The sequence below is a fragment of the Triticum urartu genome, chromosome 7 (genome assembly GCF_003073215.2).
Source record: "Triticum urartu cultivar G1812 chromosome 7, Tu2.1, whole genome shotgun sequence".
Lineage (NCBI taxonomy): Eukaryota > Viridiplantae > Streptophyta > Magnoliopsida > Poales > Poaceae > Triticum > Triticum urartu.
In genome coordinates, this window is record NC_053028.1 from 218308600 (window position 1) to 218315259 (window position 6660).

General features: G+C 40.7%; 1 long non-coding RNA gene across 2 annotated transcripts; it reads right to left on the reverse strand.

The window, feature by feature from the left end:
• Positions 1–1212: 1212 nt before the first annotated feature.
• Positions 1213–2532, reverse strand: LOC125522323. 2 transcript variants are annotated; one of them, XR_007289725.1, is made up of 3 exons: positions 2005–2528; positions 1739–1911; positions 1213–1634 (listed from the first exon to the last, which is right to left on the reverse strand). It is a non-coding gene; the product is annotated as an uncharacterized LOC125522323 (long non-coding RNA). The 2 variants fall into 2 exon arrangements; XR_007289724.1 differs by having other exon boundaries at positions 1739–2532.
• Between the last annotated feature and the right edge of the window lie 4128 nt (positions 2533–6660).

The following is a 6660-nucleotide window of genomic DNA, read 5'->3' on the forward strand; positions in this document are numbered from 1 at the left end:
AAAAGAACACACATGACTAATTTAAATTATGAATTGGACATAAACGTTTTCATGGTTGCCTAGCAAATGAAAATAGCACCTTATCATATATTGGGTCTTCAACAGAATCAAATACATGGTCAGAGTGTTCCTGAGATTGATGGTCTTTGAACTCTGTTCCTTGACAACATGGCCCCTGCTTGCTTAATGATGGATCAGATAGACAACTAAATCCCAAGTTTTTTTACTTTCACTTTGCAATTTAATATATGCAGCAGGAGATTGTGGTACAACAATTTTCATTAAAGTAGCTACAAAAGGCCCCTAGTCAACATATTAACATCGTGGGAAATGTTTCTAATTTCCTGAAACATTACAGTGTGGCAAACAATTCGGAATTGTAGTTGCCTGAAACTGACATGTTTCTGTGAACATCTCAAACCTGGTGGACTTGATGCCTAAGATATTTTCAACACGAATTGGTACACTTTTATAAACTCAGATTCAAAACTATCGCTTCTTAAGAGCGTTTTCTGTACTTGTTCACTGCCAAATTATCCAGTATATTGTCAACTGAAAATAGGCTGAACATCTGTGTTTGCTGCCTGCAGTCAGTTTTCCTTAAGAAAGAAGAAATGATATATAATTTTGGTCTATTGAGCTTTCTTCTTAATGAAAATGAGGCATATTTGAGAAAAAATTAGCAATAGCATTCATCATCTAGTAGGGATGAATGACACGGGTGCCTTTAATATTCTTGCGGAATTTCTATGATGATTTCAATACAGTTTCAGATTCTAGAAAGTATGAACGAGACAAAACTTTAAATATTTAATGTTTATGACTTTTTTGTTTGATGAAACCAGTAGAAAATATATTCTATATGTGGGAACAGGTCAAGAACGAGGCCCGTAAGAAACTATTTCAGCCAAGCAACCAACCAGACTATGACAGTATTAGAAGAGTCTAAGCGATCACACATGTAACTCCAAGAATCGGAAAGAATAGTTCATTGAGATGCCCTGCCCAATATCATTGAATAACTAACAAGAAAAAAATAAGCTCCTACATTCAGCAATATAAAGCTAGCATAGTTGGCACCCCAAATTGAAGAATCATTCTGCATCTTGGAAAGGACAATAGCAGCAAGTGTTGTGCAGGTCAAATTACCACGCAACAAAACCATGATATGCATCATGTGGCAGTAGCATCGTTTAAGGGAAAATACTCTACCAGGAGATTGAGAGGATACATGCTGATGACCACATCGCTTCGACAGGTATCCATTGGAATCTCAAGTACATCGTACAGTGTTGTATTATCGAGTTCCATAATGTGGTCAGCTGTAAGCTTGCCGATGAAAACAGCCTGGAAGTTTTGAAGTGCTGATGTAGATTCCTCACAAAGGTCAAACCCAGTTAGCAGTTACTTCTATGCAACCCAGTTTGATGTTACCAAAAGGATCAAAGTAATTCAAGGCATGTGAACTAAACCAAGAGGCAGCAGGGAAGAACATGTATGTGTGTACCTGCGGATGATCGTCAAGATTAGGTCGGACGAAGGGTGTCCTCACACAACACATGTTTGATGAGACGCCGACATCCTCATACATCTCTCTTGTTTAAGTTTTATCTCTGTATTTGTCTGTTTCTTTGCTAAAACAATATGACAACAAGTCATCAGGCAGAAATAAAATCACCATTGGTATTAATAAAGAGATTTTGAGAAAGTAAAAATACATCAAATAGGAGAAGCTTACATGCCATCTTGAATTTCCTAGAAACTGAGTGACATCCGATGCATGACCAACTTACACCGGAAACAATACAAACCTGCATATTCTGTACACTCTCCTGAGTTGAATCCTGAATTTAGTAAGACAATGGGACAACTCAAGATATAGCAACCTTCAAATCCATTACCCTTCAGTACCTGTACCTCCAAATCCCTCGGTCACTAATAGAACCATGCTGTCGAATGCTTGTGCAGTAAAGTTCAGAGCATGTGTGACATCTAAAGCTTTACCTAGTTCAACAAAATTCATCACTGGAGCACCAGCCAGACGGGCCCTGCTGCTTCCCGATTTGCTGCACGACACTCATGGAAATCCCACTGGATCGGGGAAGTGGGGCGAGGGGCTCAAATTGGAGCAGATCTGATGGCAGCGATCGTCGTAGGCGGCGGGAGTCAACCTAGCAGAGGACGTGTGCAGTTGGAGCAGGCAGAGGATGTGCGGTTCCTCGAGAAGGACCCGTTCCGGCCATGGGGATGTGGATCCAAGCGGCGGAGCTTGGCAGGGGCGGCGGCGCTGCGAGGTGCAGCCGACGGGGAAGGCGAAGGGCGGCCGGATCCGCAGGTGCTGGCGACGAACGACGGCCGGGTCGGGCGCTCGGGGATCCTGATGGGAGGAGGGAAGCCGGTGGCGGTGCTCAACGGCGGGGGGTGGCCGGCGGCGCACGGTGAGGCGGGGGGTGGCCGGCGGCGCGCGGTGAGGCAGGGTCATGCGGCTGGCTGGGCTGTTTTCTTTTTTTTTTCTCGCCCGTATACCGGTTCAGGGTGACTTATGATGAGGACCGGGGGTTAATTTCTCAGAAACAGAGGGACTTTTATAAAAATGCCGATGACGTACAATCAGAGGTTTATTAGTACGTAATAAAGATCTATCACAACCTGCATGGTTCTACAAACCAATCCCCGTCTACGAGCATGGCCAAGAAATATAAGCATGGCGTATATTCTCGGGGTGATCAAAGGTATTAGGTTCCTACCTCATGAACTACATAGCAAATCCCAATTCCCAATCCAACTCATGTAAATTTGTAAGGGTGAACTAATGCATAGTAAAAATCGGGTATAGAAAAATATGATTAAGGTGTGAACTTGCCTTGTACTATTGATAAAGATTCTTTGCACTCATAATTTCTGATAGTTCTACTCGTTACATTCCGATCAATCTATGGTAAGTAAGCAATTATAACCACACATAAGCAATCACTCACAGATCCAGAAGAAAAGTCAAAAAAAGTTGCAAAAACAAATAAATTTAAAAGAACCAAATTAAATTATTTTGCAAGATCAGATCCTAATTTTGTTGATAAAGTGTGATGATGGCTCAAGATCATAGATTACGCCTAGGGATTCAACTGCAAAAGGAATCAATTGAAAATGCGCTAGTTTACAAGATATGATCAAATGAAGTTTCGAATAGTTTGAAAGGTTCAAAAGTTGAAACTAATAATGCTGTAGGGAGTCAATAGGAACATGTAGGAAGAAAAATTACTAGATTGAAAATAACAGATCAAAAGACACAAGTAATTCAACATAGCATTGAATCTGCTTAGAATGTTGTATGGTAACTCTTTTGTGGACTAGTAGAGTAATCTAACTATGATCAAAATTATATGTTGAAAAGATAACACTAATTGTATGAAGGAAAGATTTCTTTGATAGGAATCCAACACAATTGGATTCATCGCAAACAGAGTTACGAATAAAAAGATATGATCAAAAGAAGTTTGAATATGAATATGAACAAATATTTAAAGTTTGAAAATTTCAAAAATTGATGAGATAGGTTCACTGGTTAGGTGGAATCAAGACGAAAACGTAGGTGCTAGTTTTATCTAATTTGGATAAACGAGTGAAAAGTTATGAAAAATCAGGGCCAAACTGTTTTACGAAAGAAAAATAGGTATGACTAAAAGATTATAGGTCTAATGTATAAATACAGAGACTAATTGATAATCTAATTATTCTATCATACACTAATCTAAAAATAATAAGCTATGGAAGTATAAAAAGATACGAATAAAGATACCTTATAAGGTAGAGAAAAGACGACTTCGGAGAGAGAAGACAACTTACAGAAGTCCCGCCAAAGAGGAGAAATATATAGTTCTTTAATGAATCTAGTAAACCAAAATATTTATTTAACCTGAATCGGATGATTTTTAAAGCCTATATGAATCTATATTTATAAGTGGAATAAAGGTTTAGGGGGTCAAAGGCTGGACAATATGGAACTAAACATAGACGAACAAATAAAATGAAGGAATCGCAGGTGCTAAAAAGCACCATGGGACGGCAGCGCGCACGCTGTAGTTTATTTTATTTTATTTGGCCAAAGTAAAAAGAAAAAGAAAAATAAATTGAGAAGGAAATTGCTGGCTGGGCCTGGCCCATGTAGGAAAAAAGTGGGGCGCCGCTGCCACTACGCCGCGCGCGTGGGGGACATATAGTTACGGCATACGCGCATTTAGAAAAAATAAAAACAGGATAAGGAAACTAAATAAGTAAAATAAAATAAAGTTTTATATAGGCATATTATATATCAAAATTTTCAGAAAAAGTTTTTCTAAAACACGAACATATTTTCAGCGGCAAATAAATTCCACAAAAATTAAATAAAGCAAATAGTGCTACTGGTTCATTTAAAAACAAAATAAAAATATTTTAAAATACCAAAATGATTTCGAACTCATTTGTCCACTTTTCTACTATAGGGAGTCATTTTACCCTATTTTCTATATATTTTATTTTTGGAGAAAAGTAATTTGAATAAAAACCGAATAACTCCAAATTGAAAGTGGGTTTTCAAAATAACTTCAAAGGGACTTTCAATTTGATTCTTTGAAACTTCCAACTCTCTTCATTAGCATTTGAAGAAGTCATTTTATCCTCTCTCATGAAAGTCATTGAGTTTCATAAAGTTTCTGAATTTGAAATATTTCCGAATGAAATTCAAATATTTTCAAAAACCCTTTTCATTTTGAAATGGAAGAAGTCATGTCATATTCACTCTAGGGTTTTGTATTTGAAAAGAATTTGAATTCATGGAGATTAGAAGGCAAAGTGAAAGTTTGGGAAAGTCATTTCATTCCCTCTCATTCAACTTTCAAAAAGTTTTAAATTTCACTCAATTTCACACAACAAATCACATAAACAATCATTTATTACTTAATTAATATAACATTCCAAAATTTAGAATTTTGGGATGTTACATCTTCCTTTCCCTCACCTAGGAGATTCTTGCAGTAGCACTGACCACAAACGAGGGAGGTAGGGGACTGGTGGACATAGTGACGAGGGAGGGAGGAGGGATGAGGAAGGAGAAGAAGGGGCGCGAGCAACGACGCTGCATGAAGGCGCTGTCGGGTTGGGAAGCCCTCCTGACAACCCCAACTTGAAGACCCGCACTCCCCTGTTCTCCGACGGCGGTGACCTGTGCGCGAGCGATGGGAAGGCGAGGAGGAGAAGGAGTTGAGGTGGTGGAGGAGCAGCAGTAGGCGGCGGGGCTCCTAGGGCGGAGGCCGTGGCGACGAGGGAGGAGAGTGAGGGAGGGAGCGAGGCGTCGGACGAGGAAGGAGGAGGAGCGAGGAGTGAGGGGCGTGGGGGATGTGGATTGGGGCTAGGGTTCACGAGGTTGCCCAATGGGCTCTGCGGCAGGAACAACCAACCACACCCTTCGATTCCACACCGAGCCAGCACAGAACGACCCCACCTACAAATGGGCACACCGGTCATACATGCATGAAACAAATAATGAGGTGAAACACGCATTCAAGATAATACAACTGAGAGGAGAGGAGGTGGGAAATTTACAGCGATCGGACGACAATGAATGCATTGCATCGGGGGAGCTCTGTGAGGCAGAGTTGGCTAGCCTCCTTATTGGATTAAATAAGGTAGGCTTTGTGCTACCTTCTTATTTAAAAAAACCAGGTTCGGGCCCTCCTGAAGAGGAAGAACCCTACATGCTACTTTGATTGTATTGATTGGATGGAGTACAGAGTACAGGGTGATCTACCTCGAGAATGGATGTTTGTGTTCTAAAACTCTAGAGCTTGTGTTTATGTCTACAAAGACTAAGCCCTTAACCTTATATAGGCACCGAGGGTCCCTAGGTTACAGATATGGTGGATTGCCAACTAAATATATACATGGCGGCTACTAGATCTCTCCTTGAAGTACACACCAAGTCTTTGGAAGTTTCCATATTGCTTACGCCAAGGGAGAAAGCTTCTAGGGTCCTTACTCGAGTGATCGGCGGGTTATCAGCGAGACCCATGGATGACGGGCCATACAGTTTGGTACGCCTTAGTCTAGGACACCCTCACTAACTACCTTTAAAAATATTTTGGTGGCCAAAGATTGGTTTCCATTTACAAACTTGCTTTTTCCTTGTCGGGGTTCTGGACCCCATGGATTTTCGAAAATAACTTGGGCAAGTGGGGTAGAAATCCTTGTTGGCCCGCAATTACACAGCTATGGTTGGCTACCTGAGATATAGTGCTAGCCATATATAGAACCTCATGCTTTTGGTATGTCCAATTCAGAGATACGACCGACTCTCAATTCACCTGGATTTGTTTGTGGTTAGTAGAGGGTCTTATCAGGACTAACCTTCTGGTTTGCCTGTTTGAAAGGCTTGTGCGTGTGGTACCTGTAATGGTAAGTTGGAGCACCCCTCCAGCATTAAGTCTTTTCAAAAAGCCATGTCCGCGGTTACGGACGACTTGGAACGTGATGCTAGTCCATAGATGAGCTTAATTAACTTAACTAAAAAATTTCAGTGTGTGTGTGCCTTGATGTATCTTCTTCGAGGGGATTATATCAGAAGGAGAGGACAAGGTAGTGTTATGAATACGTAGGCAGGTGCATAGATGACTACTTTAAGACCCC